Here is a 25,341-nt window from a genome sequence, read left to right as displayed (position 1 = left end):
TCATTTTTCTGAATCAGTTTGGATAGAACTTAGGTTCAGAGGTCTTATTTTCTGCAGTATCTAAACTGGTGTTAAGCATATCTATTTAGTTTTTATTTCTGATATTATATTTCTTAGCAATTTAAAATGCCATCTGCTAACTCTATCATGTGCATCATTTCTTGATTTCTTTTAATTGATTGACTTTTTCTACTAATAATAGATAACTCTTTTTATACTTCTCCCATCTAGTAATTATTAAGTATCTGACATTTTATATTTTAATTAATAATTGTTTTGATTCTGTTGTCTTATTTACAGACAGTTACATTTCAATTCCCCAGGCTGTTAACTAACTTGCAGATTTTCTTGATCTAATCAAGGTTTGCTTGTGAGCTCTCTAAGACTAGAAAATTTTTTTAATTGTACAGTGTCACTTTTATTTTTAATTTTTTTATCTTTAAAAATTTTTAATAAAACAATGTAATAAATGTTACATTAAAAATATAAGAGTTTCCCATATACCCTCACTTCCCACTCCTCCCACATCAACAGCCTCTTTTATCAGTGTGGCATTTGATGAATACATTTTGGAGCACTGCTACACAGCATGGATTATAATTTACATTGTAGTTTTCAGTCTCTCCCAGTCCATTCAGTGGGTTATGGTAGGATATATATATATAGTCTTGCATCTGTCCCTGCAGTATCATTCAGGAAAACTCCAAGTACCGAAAATGCTCCCATATCACACCTCTTCTTCCTTCTCCACATCACTGTCTCCACATCAATGATATAGTTTCTTCCATTGCTAGAGTCACAATAATCATAGAGTAGAACACCAGTAAATCCACTCTAATCTATATTTTATTCCTCCATCCTGAGGACCCTGGGACGGCAATGTCTACTCCACTTCTAAATCGAGAAGGGGCTTAGATCCCACATGGCTGATATATGTGATTCTCCCACTTGCAGTTGTAGACTCTGTCAGTTCCCTGGTGTGGTGGTTGACAATTCTCACCTCCCTGTTAGCTGACCTGGGTAAGTCCAATGAACCACTGAAGAGTAGGTGTTGCAAGTCTGCTGAGGCTTAGGGCCTTAGCCGGCACATGGGCAGTCCAGAGATTCAAATTTCCTGAGTATACACCAATCCCAGTGCCAACCACAGGTTCAGTAAAAGTGACAGAAAAGGCATATGTATAGAGGTCACATCTGAGTCCAATTCCATCACAGTCAGGAGTGCAAGTTCCAAAGCAGGGCCCACCGGCAAGGCACTGAACTCCAGAGCCATCTGCCCTGACCATAGAATCTGCGTGTCTCCATAGCCCTCAGGAGCACCTCTACATGGGGTTGTATCTACTTTGGCTGTCTCTGGGATCCTGCTGAGATGAATGTAAGTGTGACTCCTCTGATGCCCTCCCGACTCATTTTGAAGTCTCTTAGCCATATAAACTCATTTGTCTTTCCAGTTTCCCTTTTTTTTTTTTTTTTTTTGAATAATTTTTATAGTACGGACAGCTTAACCCTACTGACCCCTAAGAAGTGAATTTTCTGGTTTTTCTATGGGATACCCAAGGCATTCAATTTTAGTCTCTCTACTCTGTCTGTTCCCAATTGTTTTTTCTGGGTATCTGCAAATCATGTGTTTGTTCTAGAAATTATCTTCTGTTTCTCCATATTTGACATTATGGAATCATATTCTGTATATTTACAGCTCAGTGTTCAGCAACAGTCACAAGAAGACAACTATGCAGATCTCTGGAGCTCTTTCTATATATTACCCTCTTGTCAAGTACTCTTCTGCACAATGTTCAACCAATTTTGCCACCCCAAACTTGTTGTCTTCTCAACATAGTGAGACTATATGGGTTATAGTGTTCTATTTAGGTTTCCTTCCCTTGAGTTATGGTTCATATAGTATCTTCAGGCAAAAAGCTGAAATGATTGTAGGTGTTACCATATGTTTTCATCTCTCACATTTCAGGGTATTGTTCAGCTTATTGTTCAATGCCAAACATAGTAGCTTTTTTCAGTTTTTTTGTTGTTTTCAGAAGAAGAGCAATTCCAGTAGTAATTATTTCAGAAGTGCAAATTCTGTGTTTTATATATATTAGCACATTTAATCTTAAAACTGAGGTCCAGAGCATTTGATTAACTTACCTAATATCACAGAGCCAGGATTTGGGGCAAGTCAGTTTTAGAAACTGTGTTCTTAGCTACCACAGGACATTGTATACAGGTAATAATAAATAGTTCTTTGTAGCTTGGGTATAAAACATGAGAAAGGAAGAATCAGGAGATGAAGTAGAGAGGTATGCCGAAAGCAATCACATCTTAGTTAATATTGCTTGCCTTAAACATTTAAACGTTATCTTAAACATTTGATCAACAATTCTTATGTTAGATAGTCTGCTTCCTGTACATAGCAAGAAGTTATTAAATGATTTGAGGCAAAAGTTGACCTAGTAAGTCTTTTTCTTTAAGTATTATTCTAGGGTTTGTGCAATCAATGGATTTGTAGGCACTCAGAACAGAGATAGGTAAGTGATTGGAGCAGTCCAGGTATGAAATTTGAACATGGGATGTGAATATCTTAAACAATTGTAAGTTTTTAAAGTTTATTTGATGATAAATGTGATAAAAAATTTTCATATAAGAACATAATTTAAAAATAAAAATCTAGAATGTACACATGTGAGTTAATGACTTCATGGTTAATACATTTAATTATTAGTCATCAAATAAAAATGAAATTAAAACTTAGTATGTGAAACCACTCATTAAAATATTCTTTAAGGATGACTAATTCAATAATGTCTAAGAAAGGCAGTTTTCTGCCTTTGAGCAAGGCATACCACAATAGGCTGATGTTAGGTTCTCACCTGTAAATTTAAGAAGTGGATAACTAGGGAAGTAATTTTCAAAAATTTCTAGCAACTGATTTCTCTTTAAAAATGAAAGGTCATGCAGAAATGCAATAAGTATTGAGAAAACATGGACACCCACATCCGTGCCACATGGCCTCTCCACCCATTTTACAGCATAATGCCCCATAAGCATTTGCCATGGAATCTAGATTGGTAACACAGTTGAGAAAGCACTAAGTATGTGATCTGAAGTTAGGTGAAGTGTCTAACAGTTCACTAATGCCTGGATCCAGGGGACACACACATACACGCACACACAATGTGGATCACTTCATATCAAAATCACATGGTTATGGAAAATTTATCTGTTTAAAGTAGCTAATTTACCGCCAGCCTGGGACAGCTTGGGGAAAAACAGTTTGCAAAAGTTTAAAATTGATGTATAATAAGAGGGTTTCAGATCAGATGATAATTCAAAGTCTTTCTGAACCTCAGATCTCAGTCAAGCCCTAGATTTTTGCCTTAACATCACCAATACTTATGAAACACCTTCTTCTCGATCTACAATATTATTCTTGTCTTCACATATATGTCCTTGAATAAATTCTGACAGGTTAGTTTGTGATACTAGGGTCACTTGCAATGTGAGAAGTCTGTAATTATACGCTTTGTGGGCAGCTGCTTCATTCAGGCAACCAATAGGCATTTCATCTGCCATTTAAAGTAATTGAGGAATCCTCCCAAGGGATCTTCTTGCTCTCACAATCTGCTAACCTGCTAACTATGGAATTAAAAAATATTTTGCTACATTAATAACAACTCCACTAAAATTAAAATCCCTTTAAATAAGAGGGAAAGCTATAGAGCTGGGTCAATACGTACTTGTATAAACCTTACTTTATAGTTACTGAATAGGAAAAAACGATCCCAAAACCCTCTTTGTTTTTTCACTCCTGCCCTGTCATCTATGGTGATGAGATCATGGCTAGGTACTTAGCATGGGTTCTATTACACAGTTCTCACAGAAAGATTGCAAGGTGACCACACTTATAAACATTTTACACAAAAAGAAAGTGAATTTCAAATAAGCTAAAAATCTCAGTTACTAAATCACTTAGTTACTAAAAATTTAAATTTGTAAGTTTTGCGTGTTAAAATCACAGCTAACATGTGACAGAGATAAAATATGGGGGAAAAAATCCATTGAACATACATAGGAGTTTTTTTAAAATCCATGATTGAAGACAGTAGCAAACAGAAAATAGAAAGGCATGTCTGAGTATATATACACACAAATTATGTATGTGTGTGCATCTGTGTGGGGTGTGTATGTGTTGTCTGTGTCTGAGAATCTGATTAGATAATGTAAAGAATTATCTAGCCATTCTACCCCATTCATTCACTTATTTATTCATTCATTTGATAAAGACTTTCTAGCCACAACTATATGCCATATTAAATGTTAGGGATTCCTTGTTAAACAAGATGTGGTCCTTGACTACACATAGCTTAGAGTCTTGTTAGAGAAATAAACTAAATTAATCGTAAGTCGTGATGGGTACTGTACCTACTAGATTACAGGTTGTCTCAGGAGTACAGATATGGGTAAACTAACTTGAGCATGAGTATCAGTGGCATTTGTGTTTTTTTCATGTACATGTACGTGCATCTACAATTATTGAACCATTTTCAACTGCAGTTATTTAATGTGGGAAAGAATGCTTTCAAATGGTAAGAAAATTTCTCTAATGGATTCTTAAGGGACTTTGGATAAGTGCCCTACAGATCATATGCTGGAGGTGTTCAGTGGTAATAACTGTCAAATATAAGCTAAAGGATGGCTCCTGTGCACTGTCTACATGTTTTTCATATGCTTGAGGAATTGGCTCTGTTGGCATCTGCAAATGTTAGATAAACAGCACATTAGAGATAAACAGCATGTAGCATCCTGGTTTGCCTTTCCACCCCGTTTCAAACTGGGTGGATCACAGAAAATCATGTCTTTAGGTCCAATCCATTCCTTTGGCTGTGGAACCCTTTGATTTGATTGGATTCAGTTAGGGGACCTTTGATTGGACTACTTCAGTGAATCATGACCCAGGGTGGGTCTTGGTCCTCTTGCTGGAGTCCTATACATGCATCACTGAAAGCAGAGACACACAGAGAAAAAGTCAGAGACAGAGAGAAGGAACCCAGGAGCTTAGAGTGGAACCCGGGAGAGAGGAAGCCACACACGGACAGCCAGAAGCTGAAGCAGAGACCTGGAAGAGCAGCAGATGCCTCCATGTGCCTTGCCAGGTGGAAGGAGTCCAGGATCACTTGCAGCTGACTTTGGCGAGACAGCCTCTCAGATAATGCCTTGATTTGGACATTTTCACAGCCTCAGAACTGAAAGCTTTTAACCTGTTAACTATCCTATTTCAAAAACCTACTTATTTCTGCTATATTGCTCCCAGCGGCTTTCAGCAAGCTAAGATACCTTTGAACACCCATTCAAAAATATCCTTCTAAGCACCCTACAAAGAGTAGTGGGGAATCTTCACCCTAAAGTCATGAGGACACACTGACATTAACATCATTTTTCCATTAGTTCATTAACTCATGTTTGTAAATGGACAACTCCATTTTGAGAAATTTGAGAAATATTCAAGGATCTCCCAGGTGTTCATGAGCCACTGAAGGATCCTGGGGCATATAGGGTTCTGATTAATTGTCTTTCTTGAACACATGCCACTGACTAGCTTCCCCAGAGATGCTCTATGAGCATCTCTGTCTTCAGGTCCTGGGGCAAATTGATGCTATGAACTATGAAGAATAATGTCCTTACTTCTGTGTTGTTTATTCTCCAAAGTGCTATCCATTTTAATCACTTATATTTTTTTCACTTCCCACAAACCCTTTCATCATAGGGTGTTTGGATTTCAAAATGTTGGACTAACCTCCAATGTCTTATTAACAAGAACATATTATCCTCTGAACCTTTACCTAGATCCACCTCAAAATTCAAATTCTTAGAGACTCCACATTCCCTTTACATTTTTGTCTCTGTGCCTCCTTAATTGCCAGTTCTTTCTCTATAATTCCGTGGGTCTCAGCCCAATATGACACAATCATAGTTCTTTCCACAAGCAGCTCTTTAGCCCCCATATAAGCCAGTGTCTAAAAAGAGATATAAGAAAGGGAGGCAAGATGTGTGTGTGTACCTAAATGAGGGAGGAGAGAGAGGGGTAACATCTTCGGCAAGACACTTCAGAACTGTGGATCTGCTCTTGATTGATGTGTCATTTTAAATATCTTTCCACAGAAGATAAGCAATAAAAATCTGTTGGGTTGAACTGAATCAAACATAAATCATCAACAAAATCTTGGAGTTGTATCTGTGGCATGCTGAAATCAAACTATCACATATGTTAGAACCAATATTCATTTAAAATTTCTATAAAGTGTCTGTATCCACCTTTTCCTGGCACTTTGTTTCTTCTGTTTAATCAAATACATGATTTTATCTTTACATTTTAAATTACCGTGTCAGTTATATTTAGCTATCCACTAAATTTGTACTTCCCCTTTCACTGTGTTGTGTTTTGGGAAGGACTCCACCCCAGCCATTTTGCACTTAGTGTGGCCATATGACTAGGGGTTACCAATAAATCTCACTTCCAGGCCAAATTATTTTTAAAAATGAGCAAACTTTCCCTGTTTTCTCTCTTTTTCCTTCTACTATCAGTGTCCAGAGGATTCCAAGCCCTCCAGGACTCACAAAACAGAAAGAGCTTGACCAGGGCATCCATACTGGATGGTTACAGGAGTGAAAAATAATTTCTCCTTCAGGTTAATCCCCAGAAATTTGGGGGTTTATTTGTTTCAGAAGCTTTGGTTATGCTAACGAATGATGTTTCTTAGGCAGTCACATTCTTCATATTTTATGTATATTTTCTCAACTATTGAATATACTCTCTGATATGGCATACACTAACACATTAACAGGTCACATTTTCCCTCCTTAAATGGCATTTTATGTCTCTGAACTAATTAAAGACTTATGTGAGATTTGTTCAATAGAAGCAGAGCATAAGCACTTAAGCACAGATTTGGCTAAAGAATGTCCTGAAGCCCCAGCACGCACACTTTGTTATGCCCCATTAACGGGGACAGGTTCTTATCAACACATTTATGTGTATACATGCATGTGCGTAGATCCTCTTCCTCTGAATTCCCGATCTCAGAACTAGGTCCATTATCAGGCATATGGGTATTTTTTAAAAAATTTTTTACTCTGTCTTAAATCTCTTGCTTTTCTTGGTTTTCTTTGCATGAATGTATTTAAATCATGTGCAACAACAACAAAGGGAATTGAAAAAATGGCTGAAAAAACAGATCCAGTTAAGCAAATTTGCTTCTTTATATAATAGCTGCTATGTAACTTTGATTTTTTTCAGCACGAAATTATTGATTTTATTTTTACCAAATTAACCAGATTAAGCCAATTTTTTTCATTATCAAAAATAGAATGCTTACTCCTACTCAATACCAAATGACTTTGATTTGATTTATGTTTAAATAAAGCAGAAGATTCAGACTTTTTTTTAGCAGCAGAATTCATTGTTTGAGAAATGTATGAGAAAGGGATAAAGGTTTTAAAGTAGGAGAGAACGCTTTGTCCAGACCTCCTTGCCACTGCCTAAGCAGATGCTGCTCACCAGCCGCCAGCGCCTCCCCCACACGCTGCCAGGCGCAGACTTGAAGCTACCAGATGAGAGATTTAAATCACACGAGTGAAACTTTTGTTGGAGAGTGGTATACTAAGGTTCAGTAGTCACACGAGTGAAACTTTTGTTGGAGAGTGGTATACGTTTCTAAGGTTCAGTAGTTTAGTACACTTGAAAACACTGGCAGGGCTTTATTCAGAAGAACAGTGATATAAATAGTCTTAGGTCTGGAAACTTCAAAAAAGTATTTAACTATCATTTACCAGAAAATCCAAACCATTACTTACCATACCATTGCTTATGGATATAATCAAGACATTTCATTTGGCCTCGCTTAGCCTTTTAAAAAGTTGTATTTCTAAAACCCCAAATAATTACTTTACTCAATGAGGAGAACAGAAGTTTCTGCTGAATGGTAATATGAACCAGAAATAGCATTATCCTCACCACATAGTAGTTTTGCCCATTCTTTGACCTTTGAGAAGAAATAGAAATGAAGGAATTTGTAGCCATTTCTGAACTTTCAGTCAAAGTTAAAATTATTTAAGCTTATTCAAGTTTCTAGTAAAGTCTATAAAATAGGAATATCTAGTGGAATAGTATTTTATTTCCTATTAACCTTATGATCATTATTATATCATAAATATATCATCATAATAGTCATTTTTCATATTCTATTTTTATTAATAAACCTACTTGGTATTAAAAATCATGATACATTTTTTGAGTTCTTTATAGAAATGACATCTTATTTTTCACTTAATTGAAAACTGAATGCATTTTTATGCCAGCTATTATTTCTGTGTTTCTATGGCATTATATCTTCTTAAAGTCATCAGACTGCCTTTGGTTTTATATATGTATTTTTTAAAAGAATAGTTTCCAAGTCTCCTTTTGTTTATTTATAAAATTGGGAATATTTCTGACCGTAAAAATGAGTATTAATGTTCCTTGAACTTATCAAGTTTGATATAGACATGTGCCTATAATCATAAAACAAATCTTAGTGAAGTGCATGGTTAAACATGTAATCAGTAAATGATAACTTTTTCTGTCCTTGCTTATAACAACTTTAAAGAGCATCAAAAGACTAGGCTTGAAAATAAATGGAGCAATACAATGTGCTCCACTCAAAATAAAACCATTAGCCACAAGATGACAAGATGCCGTTTTTCCCCATAGAAATAAATACGGAGGCATAATACGCCATCTAGTGGACATATTGAGAAATGAATTTTATTTGTTTTTATAGTTTAAAATAGTTACATTAAATCTTAGAAAATATTGTGTTTTCTTTCAGCTAAGTAGACCCTGCTCTCTTTACTGTTTCTGGAAGATATTATGAGGATTTATGCATGCATTAGATAAGATAATGTTCAGAAAGTGTTTTAGAAAAATGAGATTTTCAGATTCCAGTGCAAAAGCTAAAAGGTGTGTAGTGTCAAATTGTTTTAATATATAGACTTTCACAAAGCACGCATGTGGGAGAAAGAGAGCCAGAGAGCCAGGGATGGTGGGAGGTAGGAGGAGAAAGGAATTGGTCTCTATATGAATTGTTTAAAACAAATAGGAGCAAATAAAAAGAAACATTGTTTAGCATATCTATAAAGCTTAAAACCAGAAGTCCTCAGGGTTCAGAGAATAATTCTTCAGTCTAACATATGGCAAGTTTGGCAAAGAGGGAAAATGTCTTTGGAAGAAGTTTCAATGTCTGGGAAGAGGGAGCAAAGTGAAATGAAGAACATCTGCTGAAAGGAAGTACAGCATATAGGAAGAATTCTGCAGCTCTGCAGCTGAATGAAAACAGTGTTGGCTGATGACAGTTTTCCTCTACTTCAGCTAAAAGTTTCTGGGTTGTGGTGGAGGCGGGAAACCAGGAAGGAAAGTATAATTAAAGGAGACCTTTCAGTAAACTGGATGCTAAAACTTTGTCTTGCCTTGTTAAAATGTAGTAATAGCATAGAAAAGAAGGCTGCCAAACCACTTCTTGTCACAGCGGACAGCCATTTCCTGAGTGTTTAAGTCTTTTATTCTCCCGGGATTCAGTCATTGCTGAATGTCAGTTGGGCATCTTTGAGTGGGTCTGCTAGGGTTGTACTATCACAAGGAAGTGAAAAGGTTGACAGGAGGAACCGCCAGGGGGATATTTTTAAATGCCTGATACCCAAGTCCATTGTACTAAGAATACTCAGCACTTAGAAAAACATCCATTCCTTCACTTCTTCCTACCAATTTTCAGTGGACTGGACACTGAAGAGTTTCCTCTGTAGCAAAAGGCAAGGTTAGGAAACTTTGTTGACGGGCAATAATCTTCGTTTAATCAGAGGCAAAGGCAGATTGGGTTCTGGTTCAGTTTATTTGAGACTGATGCCAGTCTCTAAGGAGACTGATGTCTCTTTAGACAGAGGTGTTATAATAAATAGGAAATAAACTAAAACTTGGATTATTAGCATTTCTTTATAAAGTGGAAAGCATTTTTGAGACTAAACAGGATGGTATCCTATGTAAAGAAAAAGAAAAACCCCTCTACCTTTTTTTCTTTTTTGAAGGGAAAAGAGAAATGAGATTTCAAATAAGAAGCAAAACAGAAGAATTTTGGAGTACCGCATCGACTTTTGGTCTGCAACCATCGGGTGGCTCTTGAGATGCTGGTGGGAACCTAGATATATTGGGCATGGCCAGAGAATTCCAGCTATCTGGGAACTGGGAGACGGGTGGTCTTGTGGAGTAAGCCTGTGGTGGGTGAGTACATAGCAAGCCTCCATATTCTCTGCTTTAACGTCTCTCTTTGTATTACAGGAATGTAGTCTTGGACTTTTTGGTTCTGTTGCATGACCTCATCTCCTTGGATAAAGCTGATTGGATCGCGTGTGGGCAGCTAACCAAAGCGGAGCCAAAGAGATTCTCTCTTCCAGCACGTTAGAGTTGGGACCACTTCCAATGTGGACCTGAAGCATAAGTGGCTGGACATCCAAGACATAAACTTGAGAACTGTGCTTTGTCCCTCATATAGTGTGTGGGTAAAGATTCTTAACCTGTTTAGTGATTTTGTTCCACTCTGACCAAATTTAACCATTGGCACTTGAGGGAGGACATTTGAAAGGCTGGGTTTCCATTAGTCCCTTGGACCCCAAGTTGTGGGGACACTATCCTGGGCATAGCCTCAAGGGTTCTGCCTTTTTGAGTGCATCTTCAAAGTTTTTTAGATCCCCACCCCAACCCCCAGGCACCAGCAGAGGCCTGTAGTACAGTTCAGGTAGTGTGCCCTGGACCTGATCCCTGTTTCTCCTCTTAGGGTGCTCCCTAATCCTCTAATGTCTCCCATCATCCCTCCCCCTACACACCCACACACACAAATTTGGGGTTGATCAGATGCCTGGAGAAGCTTCAGTACCGATACTTATGGAGTCCTCCCAGGAGGACTGCATTCCAGGAGGATGAACTGGCAACAGATGACTTCTGTTCACCAGTGTACTATTCCTTTCACAGGACTTTTTTAAATTCATCACCAGAATGGTAATAGCATGCCGATTTTGGAAGACTCTCATTCACATTAGGCACAGGACAAGTTCAGTGCTCTGGGGTACCAGTGATCCACCCTTTGGTTTGAGCTATGTGTGTGGAGCCTTGCATCACCTCTTGCCTGCCTGCGATCTGACCATGAAGATGCCTCTGGTCTATAGCTTCCAAGGGTGCAAGTTTGTTAGCAGTCATACTCTACGCTGTGTAGGCCCCCATGCCCCACCACTGGCACCCAGGGAACTCACTGTTCTGTCTCTGCTGCCTCTGGCCATGTATCTAGTAGTCCTCTGCAGATTGCTGTGCTTATCTTCTTTGTTCAGTCCTGGTTCTCCAGAGAAACAGAGTCAAGTGGTATAAGGAATTGACTCATGCAATTATAGGGGCTGGCAAGTTCAAAATCCATAGAGATTTTGGAAACTAAGAGAAAAGTTAATTTTGTAGTCTTGAGGCAGAATTTCTTTCTTAGGAAATCTCAGCTTTACTCTTAAGGCCTTCACTGATTGGATTAGGCCCACCCACATTATCAAGAGTAATCTCATTTACTTAAAGTCAACTGATTGTACATATTAATTCCATCTACAAAGTACCTTCACACCAACACCTAGGCTACTATTTGAAGAAACAATTTAGACACTATAGCTTAGCCACATTGACACATATAATTAACCATTACATTCTCCAAGGGTTTTCTAGACAATTGCTTTACAAGACCACCAAGACTCGCCAATTAATAGCCTCTCCCTCTACAAGAGAATGTTGGGCTCTCCTAAGTCAGTCTTTTCTTGTGCCAGGCAAGAGACTGACATTCATTGTATAATTCAGGCTCCTTCTCATTCCTCCCTTTGCCTAATCTCCCACCTGAGGGTGGTGTATAGAAAGTCAGGGTACAGTAACTTGGAAAAAGTCCACATATGAAGAATATGGTGATTATGGCCCATAGAGCTCAAGAAAAGACATGGTTGAAAGATATTTAGTTCCAAGCTATGCAAAATAAATTTAATGAGTGTAGAGGATGAATGATCATTCACATTTGCCTCCACATTTGTAGGCACCAACAATGAAGCTCAGTAATATACTTTGAGAGTCATTAAAAGTCAGTATTCATAGTATTCATGAGCACTACCATAGAGTTATGAGTAATGATGTAAAAAGAAGCAAATAAATAAAAAAATAAATAAAAAGCTATATTGTTTCAATACAAACACTTCCAAAGAACCATGAGGTTGTGAGTAATAACAGTGTGGCTACATTTACTTGTGGTGAGACATATGAAATTAACTAGCTAGAAATTGTGCATCTGTCACAAAAAAAAAAAAAAGCAAAAGAGGTAGAATAGTTACTTGGACAAGAGAGGGAGAGATAGTACCTGGAAACAATGGAGAATCCTCATGATTCTTCTTTCTCCATTATTTTTAACCTTCATCAATAAATCACTGTATCTCACCTGGGCCTATGACTTTCCTTCTTAGGCAAATCATCTGTATAGATGCTGGGCCCACAAAATATATTTGCCTTGGGCCAAGGACACCCTAAGTGTGGCCTTGAATTCTGTCAAAATAGCCAGTGAACAAGCCATGAAAATAATGGTATTACAGACAGCTGAGGATGAGGTGGGGAGAGGACTAGAGACTTTTATACAGAACAGCTTGTTCTTAGTATTATCTTAATAGGTACAAAGGAAACCAAGCCTCATCCATTCCAATAGGTGTTCATGGTTATGGGCAATTCATATTAGTCTTTGCCATTGTATTGTGTATGGTGTGTTTGCCATATTTATTTTTGAGATAGTTTGAGATCTTTTAGAAACATTTCAATCTTCACTGTTATTTATTACAAATGCAATGAAAGTAATCTGGTAGTAAGAGGCAGATGAATGATTTTAAAAAATGGTGAAGTGGTGAGAATGTAGTAATGTGATTGATTGTGAGTTGGGACTAGAGGATCAGCATTCACTTCACAAACAATTAATGCAGGAGAAGGTTTTGGACTTATGAATATCCCAAAACATATCCTGTTTCTAAGTAATCAAAAAGTTATCAATAGGAGGAAGGGAAATCACAGGAAATCTAGTCTAAGGTGTGTGTGTGTGTATGTGTGTGTGTGTGTGTGTGTGTGTATGTGTGTATGTGTGCATTTGGTGGTAGTGGTGGTGATTGGGTGGAGAAAATTGTGTCAGGTATCCCTGAGGAAATATCTTGCTGAAATTTGAAGTTTGAATGGGACTAGCCAGATCAGTTGATATAAATTACTCCAGAACAAAGGAGAAAGATCATTTCTATTCATAATAAAGGAGAGAATTCCATATTGCCAAGGAGAAGGGAAAAACTGAAAAAGAATATGAGGATAGGGAGGCAGAGTTTATACTATGGAGGGTCTAAGGAAATTGGATTTAACCTCAAGACAATGGGTAGGCATTTAAAACTGTCAAATAATTTGCATTTTAAACAATTGATCTGGTTGCAGAGTGGAAGCAGGGAAGCAGTTAGGAAGCTGATCAAAGGTGGTGGCCCTGAGGATGAAGAGAAGGGGACTGAGTCTTATAGGGATACAGGAGATGGAATTGACAATAGATTTGACAAAAGAATGAAGAGGGAGGTATCAGAGGTAAGTTCCAGGCTGAAGTGCTAGGTACTTGGCAATGCTATTTTCTGGTATGGTAAATACAGATGAGCAATTATATAGTTTGGGGCTGGAGGTGGAGATGGGTTAGTTTATTGCAGGGGTTCTTAACCTGGGGTCCAAGGACCAAGGGGTCTGTGTAAAGATTTCAGGGGGTCTGTGAACTTGAATTGAAAAAAGTCAACTTGTTATCTTTATTTTCTGACTTTTGATGTCAAATGTCATAAAACTATCTGCCACTACATTCTGAGAAGGGGTCTGTGGTTTTCACCTGATGGACAAAGTGGTCCTTGGAACAAGGAAGATTAAGAACCCTTGATTTATTGGGAATAGGACAAGTTGAGTGCAGGTGAAGTGGGGCATCCCAGAGGGACTTCTGAAGGGATCACGTGCCATAGGAAGTTGGATGCATATGACCTGAACATCCATTATACAATACTCAATTGGTTCATTCTCCCAAGAACAAAGGTTCATGATTTGGTTCCATATTCCATCTGGAGAACAAAACATTGGCCCTCAACAAGTTTGTTCTCTTTAAAAATGGCTTACAAATGCCAAAGAGTAGATATGCAGAAATAGCTGAGATGCCAAAATATATCAATGGGAATGCTTACTTACTTACTATACAAATTGACCTTGTCCCAGACTGTGACTTGTATTATAATTCAGAAACTTCAGGACATGATGAACAGAGAAGTTCTATGCAAGAGAGTGCTTCTTACACTGATGGGAAAATAAATGTTCTTGACTTTGATACTTGCATTTTAACCTCCCTAACATAGAGTTAGGAGTATGGCTCCTTACCATCATATTAAGAAGTCATTTTCCTATAAAAGAACATATCTCTTCTCCATAATATACATTTTTTTAGAAGATTTATTTATTTTATTTATTTCTCTCCCCTTCCCCCCCCCCTCCAGTTGTCTATTCTCTGTGTCTATTTGCTGTGTGTTCTTCTTTGTCCATTTCTGTTGTTATCAGCAGCACGGTAATCTGTGTTTCTTTTTGTTGCGTCATCTTGTTTGTCAGCTCTCCGTGTGTGCGGCACCATTCCTGGGCAGGCTGCACTTTCTTTCACACTGGGCGGCTCTCCTTATGGGCCACACGCCTTGCGCGTGGGGCTCTCCTGCGCAGGGGACACCCCTGCTTGACAGGGCACTCCTTACACGCATCAGCACTGTGCATGGGCCAGCTGCACAAGGGTCAAGGAGGCCCGGGGTTTGAACCATGGACCTCCCATGTGGTAGACGGACACCCTAACCACTGGGCCAAGTCCACTTCCCATAATATGCATTTAATATTGCCAGGTAGCTGTGAAAATAATCACAAAGAGATGCCAATATAAATTATTCATTTTGGATTTTTCTAAACATTTGTCCATTTTAGATGTCTTCCTTAACTGCAACCCGACTGTCTTGAGACCTCTGTTGAGATCCTTCGTTTACCTCTTGTTCAAACCAATCATTGTACCTTGGTACTCTTTGTTATCTAATTTTGGGAGGTACCAAAAATGACTAGTACCTTGAGTGTGATAGAGTGGGATTCAGATGTGACCTCTCTATACATGCTTCTTCTGTCACTTTACCGAACTTGTGGTCAGTGCTGGGGTTGGCATATGCCCAGGAGACTTGAATCTCTGGACTTTCCATGTGCCAGCTGGGCCCTAAGCCTCAACAGATTTGCAACACCTACTCTCTGGTTTGTTGGACTTACCCAGGTCAGCTAACAGGAAGGTGAGAATGGTCAACCACCACATGAGGGATCTGAGAGAGTCTACAGCTGCAAACAGAAGAATTGCATCCATCAGTCATGTGGGATTTAAGCCCCCTCTCGATCTAGAGGTGGAGTGGACATCGCCATCCCAGGGTCTTCAGGATGGAGGAATAAAATATGGATTAGAGTGGATTTACTGATCTTCTACTATAGAAATATTGTGACTCTAGCAATGGAAGAAATTATCATTAATGTAGAGACAGTGGCCACAGGAGTTGCTGAAGGCAGGGAGAAAGAAAAAGAGGCCTATTGGGGCCTTTTTGGGACTTGGAGTTGTCCTCAATGATATTGCAGGGACTGATCCATACTATATATCTTACCATAACCCACTGTATGGACTGGAAGAGAGTGTAAAATACAACGTAAACTATAATCCATGCTGTGTAGCAATGCTCCAAAATGTACTCATCAAATCAATGAATGTACTACACTAATGAAGGAAGTTGTCAATGTGGGAGGAGTAGGGGGTTTGGGGAGTGGGGTAAATAGAAACCTCATATTTTTTAATGTAATGTTTCATGTGATCCATGTATCTTTAAAAAAAAAAGACAATAAAATTTTAAAAAATTTTCAATGAAAGAGTCGATGGCCTAATGGAGTGGTGGGAGGAGAGAGGTGAGGAGGAAAGGTTACATGGAATGCTGCTTGGAAGGAGAATCCCCTCCAATTGAACTTCAGGCACTTGCACTTCAGGTGTTCTTTCTCTTTTCTGCCTTTTTTCAACATGCACCACAGCCTCTGACACACTCTGTCTCCTTCACTAAAACCTTATCCAATGAGAACTGCTTATGCCTTCTTTTCAGAATTTCTCTAAAGTGTTAATTTGTTTGGTCATTCAATAAATTCACATTTGTTTGCCAGAGCTTTGTCCAGATAGTACTTCTCCACAAAGTTTTGAACTTCTCCTGATTTGCGTACATTTCTTTTATCAAGGAAGTGAGGACATCCTCCCTTATCTCCTCCTCACTTGAAGAAATCTCTTCAGCCACCTCTTGTTGCTGCTCCTTCTGTAGTTCCTGCAGCTCCTCAGTGCTGAGCTCTTCATGATGTTCCTCCACTAACTCCTCAACAGCAGCAGCATCGACCTCCAAACCCATGGATTGGCCCAAAGACACAGTATCCTGTACAACTCTACCTATACCTGCAGGCTTGGGATCAGCCTGAAACCTTTTGAAGTCTCTCTAAGTCTCTGGCCACAAAATCTTCCATGCTGAATTCATGCTGGTCCTTTTTTTAAAATTATCAAACCAACCATGGCTGACCTTAAAAACTTCAAAACTCTCATCATTCGGTTCTGTTTTGTTTTCAAAAGATTGGCATGGAACACTTTTGCTTTTTCACATATTATGGCTGCCAATACACTGTCACCCACTAACTGCTTCTCGTGTACCTAAATTAATAACAGCTTTTCAACTTTCTCAAGTGTTTGGAATATTGCTTTGTTACTGCTTTAACTTTTCCCTATTGGCTGATATAATCCCAAATCTATTAAGTCCTGAAAAATTGACAACAATGCTACTAGAACTAATAGATGAGATCAGGAAAGTGGCAGGATACAAGATTAATATGCCTTCTGAATGGGAGAATATATTTGGTAACATGTATCTGAGAGGGGCCTAATATCCAGCATATATAAATCCTACATCTCAAAAATAAAATGACAAAACCCATTTAAAATATTAGACAAGTGATTTGAATAGACACTTCTCCAAAGAAGAAATACAAATGGTTAAAAAGCACATGAAAAGATATTCAGCATCACTAGCTATTAGGGTAATTAGAGAAATGCAAACCAAAACTACAATGAGATATCATCTTACATCCATTAGACTGGCGGTTCTTAAAAAAAACAGAAGACTGTAAGAGTTGGAGAGGATGTGGAAGAATGGGAACCTGCATCCACTGCTGGTGGGAATGTAGAATGGTCCAGCCATTATGGAGGAGAGTTTGGCAGTTCCTCAGAAAACTAATTATAGAATTGTCACATGGTCCAGCAATTCCACAGAAACATCAGCCTTTTTATTGCTTCTTTATTATTATTGATGGTGGAGACCTTTGTTCTACACATACCATATTCCCTAGCAAGATCAGCAATGCAAATACTGCTTTTGTATTTACCTATCTTTTTTTTTTTTTCTCAATGGTGGTGCAAAGTAATTTTCCTTTCTGCTCAGTGCTTCCACTGCTCATTTTCTTAGGACCCACAATGAGGGAAAAAAAGGCAAAAAATACACAAAATGACCACAAAAGCTAAGAAAATACCACAATGGAATATACACAGGGCAAGAACATGTGACTGTTGGTTTCAGTTGGAAAAGGTAGCGAGTCATGAGGCAACCAACACCAACAAGTTCTAGCTTGCATGTCAAGAACCAAAAACATGATGAGTTTCAAAGTATTTGAGTACCAAGATAAGACTGTATACTACAGGTGGAAAGAAACAGCCCAGGGAAAACTGAGGGGTAGCTCCAAAAAAAGAGTTTCCTTAAAAACAGTCCATCATCAACCTAATCAAGAAAGATTATTCAATTTTGAGTTTTCCTTCTGAGTTCTTACATTGATATCAAAAATTTTTTAAATTAGTTTTTCTACAATGGATCTCTATAAACATTAAAGTATTATTGAATCATAGTTTATGAGTGCTGGAAAGCATATGTTCTGAATATCTTTTATTTGACAGGGCATAAGGGAAGAAACTTCATTTCAATTTATTTAATGTTTTTCATACTTCAGGGGTTAAAAAAAATCCTCTTGAATTGAAACCTGATTTGGAGAATTCTAACTGTAGGTATCATGATAACATGGCTTTACTTTGAACTTTGTCCACCTTTGAAAAATAAATTTTTAAATTTTATGCTTCTGTATAACATTGTCTTTCCAATTGAAGAAAGGCATGTGAAGAGGAGGTAACTAATAATTATGGAACCCACTATGTTCCTGGAACTTTTGTATACTTGAATTTATTATAATATTGTAGAATTTGAGAGAAGTTCAATTACTTGAGTATAGAGAGGCCAGGACTCAGGAATGGTTTTGAGAAGGAAAAATGGTTTATTGATGACCGGCCAGACTCTGGAACTTTCTGTTTCAATCCCGAACCCTGAACAAGATTTTTTAGTCCCTTTTATACAGAGAGGAAAGGCCAAATGGTCCTTTTGTTTCAGTTCTCAATAGGCTTGAATTAGCATATATTTCCACATCTTAGGTAAGCTTTTAGCATGGACCTCAGGCATTCGATAAGCTTTTAGCATATTTGCTTTGCATTTCCCCTGAATACTTAAAGTTTATAGACCTTGCATTGTTAAACTGTTTCCTGCTCACCAAGGGTAGGATTGCAACCTTTTATCATCCCACACCCACAAGTCACAGATCGTTTAGGTTATCGCTGAAGAGACAAAGAGTCTCCCACCTATAGCCCACATCATTTCCCCCCTTTGCCAAAGTTTAACTTGCTAAGCTTTGGCATAATTATTGTTGGAGCTATGAGGTGGATGGCTGTTTGTTGTTTTGATTGATTATTTATCAATCTTTAGTGTAGCATCCAGGACTGTTTTTAAAAGTTTGGAAGTTTTCATTCTGGACAGCAGAATCCTGGGGTGGGGGCCTCCTGCAGTCATCCTGTGGCCACCGGCGCTCATGTGGATTTCCAGTTAGGTTCCAGATCCATCTATTAATTCTATTTTACCCTTGAAGAGTTTACACCTTTAATTTAAAAGGGGTGCTGAAGGGAGATGATCTCTTTTCTGTAACTGCTTCCTGCTGGCCATGGGCTGTAGTCATTGCCTAATTAGGTGTAAAACTCTTCATTTGTTTTAACTGGAGGAAGATGGATCTGGCATTCTGTATGAAGTTGGATGAAGTTTTCATATGGTTAATAAGATGTTCACTCTGAAAGAAACAAACTTAATTAAAAGTTTGGAATACCCGTTTTTAAAAGAGGACATTGGATTACAGAGGTAGACAAGGTTAGGTGCCTATAAAGATGGCACTCCTTAAAAGCTGGTGGGAACAGCATATATATTCTTTTATAAGTTATTCATCTTCAGAGAGAAATTGCAACAGACACTTAGCTTTGTCTGAAGACACATTCCAAGCTGTTCAATGATTGGCACTCATTCGCTCTGTCAGATGCTCCTGGTCAACTGGCACTCCTTGGGCAACTGGCTTCACTCAGGATTAGAACACTAAGTTGGAAATTCTCTTAGTTTTCACCTGTGGGAGTGATCAGAACTACAGAATAAAGGTTTTTTTACATGTTGGTTTTCATTGTACAATTTCTAGCAATTTTGACTTGTTCAATAGGTGACTCACCATCAGCAAGCAAGCCTCACCTTTGCTACACAGCAGAGTACAGTAGAATATAGTAAGTAGACTGAGACTGGCTGAGACTGCCACCTTATTCTATAGAAATGTTTATTAACTGTTTAGAAAATGATTTTACCAGGAATTTAACACGTCTAATATACTTCTGCACTTGATCCAAAATAGAAAAGATAATGTTATAATTATTAGGCATATATTTAGTACAGGATAAAAGTACAGCACTTAATATTAACTAACGTATTACTTAATGCATAAGGATTCAGAGTTACAATTATTAGTTTTGAGTTTCAGGTTTGTAATACTTTACATGTTATCTCTCCATGAGAGCAGGCCATAATGCCAATTGTGTTTAAGTTTCACTTACAGTATCCTGGTATCATGGCTCCACTTAGCATGTTCTTCAACACAGTGAGCAAGTCGCAGCATCCTTGACCTTAGAGAGATTTTCCAGTATTCTACTAGACTGGTGCATAGTGCTCTCTGGCACTATGGAACAGTGCCAGTTTGGAGGCGATATCCATTGTACACTTGGCTGTACGGAGTCATTATTGACTGCTGCAGGAGTTTGAAACTGCAACGTAGTTTCCATTGACTTCAGGAGCAGCACCAGAGGCTAATATAGCAAATATTTTTAATTGAGGGGTCAGTGACCAGCCTAGCCAATAACTCGCATGGAGAGGCCACCTGTAATGTATTCAAAGCCTGGTTTAAATGCACAAGAGTTTGACAATGTTAAAGTTTATTCCTTGTTTTTTTATATATATTTTAAACAACTTAATGCAACACATATATCAAATGACTGTTTACTTACACAATTTTACTATGAAGATAACAGTAGGTACTTTAGTAATAGAGGAAAAATATTATTTTTCACTGTTAAAATGAAAGAATATTTCCAATAGAATCAAGATAACTTTTTATTACCATTTACTTAAATATGTACTTTGCGGTGGCCTTCAGACAGGTTTTATTATCATTAAGTTATTTCTGCTACCAATACCAATCTAAGTTTTAGTTAACAATGACTTCTAGAACTAGAAGTATTTAAACATTTTCAGTTGTTGGCAGATGTTTTACAAACTCCTTATAATTGACCATAACCACATTGACTAGCCACCTCATGTTTAAAAATACTTATTAAATTACAATTACCAAAGAAATTTACTCTATTTATTTAAGAGAGCATATCTACAATCTTTTTCCTTTAACCTAATTTCACCAATGTGAACTTACAATTTTCATTACTCTAAAGATTTCATACATAATGTTAATTTAGTTTATAAATTAACTATGGGATATTACACTCAAGTTAAATAAAGTTGAAACCATTATAGTTTATGCAAGGAATGTTCCCTTTTTCCCCTACAGGAAGCTAAAAACTTCTTTTCTTTGTTTATGTTATGAAAATTAATAATTTAAAAGCATACTGACTACCAGGTTTTAAAACACATTACACAATTACTTAATTTTTTAATCATAACCCAGGAAAGATCTCTCAATAGTTTTTATGGACTTTACTTTACTTACTGAAATTTGTTAATAGAGCCACTAATTACCTTTATTTTGTTGGAAAGAAATCTTCTGGAAGAAAATAAGGCTCACCAGATTGTGGAGAAGAAAAGAATTTATTCTCAATCTTGCAAGAAGGGGTGCAGAGCCAGATATGGCTGGTGCCCCGAACAAAGAAAAATGACACAATTTATACCCCTAAGCCTAGCATGCAAGCTTTTCCTCTGTTTTTCCATAGATTGGATACTTCAGAAGTTACATCTTATCTGAGATTTAACTTTCCCATGCAAAAGTTTATGATTTAGCTGCTTCCTCTATCACATTCCAACCATTTTAGTTTTTACCTGCTCCCCTTTGTCAAATAAAGAATAGAATTTAGTGCTGAAATGGCACCGACTTAGCTCCTTCTTGGGCATCCTTCCACTGCCCATAGGACTGGCCTAAACTGATCTCCTCCACTGCTGTCCAACCTGGGAGTGAGAGACTGAGGCAGCAGGCCGCCAGGTTACATCAACATTTTTTTTTTCTTATGTGAAAATTAACCTTGTTGCCGCCTTTCTCCACCCCTCCTCCCCTTCCAGCTCCCGCCGTCCTTCCCGCCAGTCCTGCCCATATTGCCAACCCACAATCTGCCCTCTTCCCCAGTAACTGCTTACCTCAGGTCTATCCAACAGCTTCAGCCTGTCCACAGCCACCCCTTAGCCAACCCTCCCTTCATCACGCCCCTCCCTCTACCCAACCCTATACAGCTAAGTGTACTTCCGTAATAAAGCAGACCTGTTCTTGCGCTCAAGCGGTCTCCGTGGTTTTTCCTCAACCGCGCGTCCCCCACGCCTGGAGAACTGGTGCTCCATCTTGGAGCACCCCCCGCCGGCTGCCTGGCAGGAGCAAGCCCCCCCGACTCTTGGGCCTGAGCGAGGACGAAACCCTCACGCTCAGCTACATAACCTAATCTTTGTTTTTTTACATTTTATGGCTGACAAAAGGTTTAAACTGGGAAATTACAGGGCAAACTGATTCTTAATTCCCTAGCCTAGTAGATAGGTTTAATCTGCCACACCTAGTCTTGCCTTTAAAGCTCTTGCAAAGAGGAGGCCCTTTCCCAATTGTTTCTTTAATCAGATTTCTATGACTTTTTCATCCTGCTTAGTTTAATTTGGGCTTTAAGAATATTTATTTACATATATAACTGCATATTTAATTAACAATTTGAATAGAGCTCTTTTAAGAATTTTCCTTTGTTAATTTGATATTATCCTGATGTATGAAGACATACACTGAGCAAATGGGCAGACACAAAGAGTTAGACACAGAAACAAAACTCATTGATATTATTTATAATTTGCATTATTTTATATACTGTTTAGCTTAATTTGGGGTCCCAAAATATATATTACTTATAACTGCATATTTAACCTCAACAATTTGAGCAAATAGGCAGACATGAATAGTTGGACACAACAACAAAACTTTAGTTACTTTAAACTTCTAATTCTTACAAAACAAGTGTGACTGCAAAACATTTCAAAGACTCCTGAAACTCTTCTTAATTTGCACTATGACTGTGCAGTTTTATACTATGACGATGCAGTTTTACACAAGAATTTTCTTTCTTAATGGATTGTAACCAAAATGTTCTCAATGCTTTAGCACTATTTCTTTGTTTCAGAACTTTATATTTTACTTTGAATTTAGCAGAATTTTGGATTAGCAACAAGATTAATTTTATATATATTTACTGAGGCTATTTGAAGCCTCAGGGAGACAGACTGGTTTCTCTCATGAATTGCCAGTCTTAGGAACACTGACCGTCAAGGCAGGAGACTTCTCCCCCTCCACCCCCCTTTTGATTTTGGAGATAATAAAACTCCAGTGGTCATTTAACCTTATTCCATCAGGCAGCAATTTATTTAGTTTACACTTGAATTCATGAGAGAAAGGGTTACTAATACCAGGACAGGAGACAGTGATGTCCCAGCTCTTCTCTGGCCTGTAGGGGCAAAAGCTATTATGAAATAACCATAGGCAAAGGCAAGGGGTGAGATTAGGCTTGAAGTAACCATAAACTAAGGAAAGGTTAAGTTTAGAGTTTACACTTAAATAATAATTTCAGGCTAAATTCACCCAGCTATAATTTCAGTTATTATCTTTCTACTGTTTTATAATATAAATGCATTTATAAATGATTTTAACTTAGTTAGTTTTTATTAATTTTTTAAAAAACTGTTAATTTTGTAACACCTTTAAACACCTTTTATTCGACTTATAACATATTAAATGAACTTAACTATTACTTTAGTTTTTCTTTTAAGGTAAAAGAATAAATCTCTTGCAGTTAGTTTGAAATAAAAAGCTACTTTTCAGGATTTGATCTCCAGAATATAATGTTCTTTAAAAGAGAAAACCCCTTCTTTTTCAAACACTGAGGAAATGATGAGGTTAAAGCACAAGAAGCTATTTTGATAAAACAGATTTTCTTTGTATACTGATCTTACTCAATTTTAATCATAAAATTTTCCTTCCACAAACCTTCTACACTTTCAGTATTCATTCAGGTTTTGTTCCACACTCTACTCTTTCCAATAATCAATCATTTTATCTTAGGACAAAATCCTCTTCTGTTTCCTTAACAATAAAAACACATTCCATATACCTCACATACTAAGTTAATAGGCAAACTTCTTACTACATATAATTACCAGTAATACTAAACAAGCTTGTTAAAATAATGAACTTTTCTTCACTTGAAATACTTAGTAGAATGTAATACCAGAAACAGTTTCTTTGGAAGCAAGTTGGCAGGGGAGGCTGGCTGCCAAATAAATTTGTTATAAAATTACCTTTTATTATTATTATTATCAATTCAGTTTTTGTTTAATAATGACTTTCTGCAATTAGCCATTTAAATACCTTAATTTAAACAATGCTTTGTAAAACTTTTATAATTATTTATACCTTTAAGACAAATTTTACCTTCACAGAACACATTCTCTTACTTAAAGTTACTACAATACCTTCTAAGAACCTGGGCAGAATGCAAACATATTTTGACTTTGACACCCTATGGAGGGAACTTTACTGCATTTATTCTGATTCTGCTTTTCACCCCCTTCACTTCCCCCCCTTCCAGGCAGTCGGGTGCACAACAATCAAACAGGAATGTGGCTTATGAATAGAAGGTGTGGACTCACTGGAAAGGGGCAAGCCGCTCCCCCCTTTCCAGCTTTCAGCCAAAATGGGCAGACAGAACCTACTCAAATTTGGCAACTCTCCCAGGGACCCAGCCACCCTGACTGGGACATCCCCAACAAACTTGGGTGCGTGGCACAGACACAGATGGCCTCCAGGCCCTGGCAAAGGGCCAGACCAGAGACAAGACAGCAGAGCATGCACAAACATCTAGACTCCGCAAACATCCAGACTCCTCAGTTTTGCCCCATAATCATTTCACCCCCTTGCCAATGGCAAGGGAGGGCTCCAGCTCAGCTGTAATTCTACTTTACATAAGGACACAACTCCAACACTAGCATTGAGCTGACACAGACAGAAGCACAAAGGTCACTAATCTGACCCACAAGTTTATATATATTTTCACCATGGCTGCCCCCACAGCCATCACAAACCTCAGAACACTTAACATTTGGTATAAAGTGAATTCATTCACAATTTAGCACCATAACAAAAGATTTCAGCTAGACTTTTTCCACTGTTTAAACTTTACACCCAGACCTAGCTCCACCAGAAAAGCCGATCCATTTTCCTGTAACCAAGTTTTGTTTTTTTAATCTAGACCTATTTCCAGGACATTAGGACTTGAACCTATAAATAGCCCTTTTTACTAAAATCAAGACTCCACTCCTTTAGTGGATATAAGATTAGTACCAGATTCTAACATGCAGTTAGACAAACCCAAAACACCAGGGCTTTTTCCTGGTTTTTCTCCAGGACATTAGGACTCGAACCTATATACAACCCTTCCTATTAAAATCAAGACTCCACTCCTTTAGTGGATATAAGACCAGTACCAGATTCTAACATGC

The sequence above is a fragment of the Dasypus novemcinctus genome, chromosome 1 (assembly GCF_030445035.2).
Source record: "Dasypus novemcinctus isolate mDasNov1 chromosome 1, mDasNov1.1.hap2, whole genome shotgun sequence".
Taxonomy (NCBI): domain Eukaryota; kingdom Metazoa; phylum Chordata; class Mammalia; order Cingulata; family Dasypodidae; genus Dasypus; species Dasypus novemcinctus.
The sequence above is the reverse complement of the archived record's forward strand: the minus strand, read 5'-3'. Positions refer to the sequence as shown.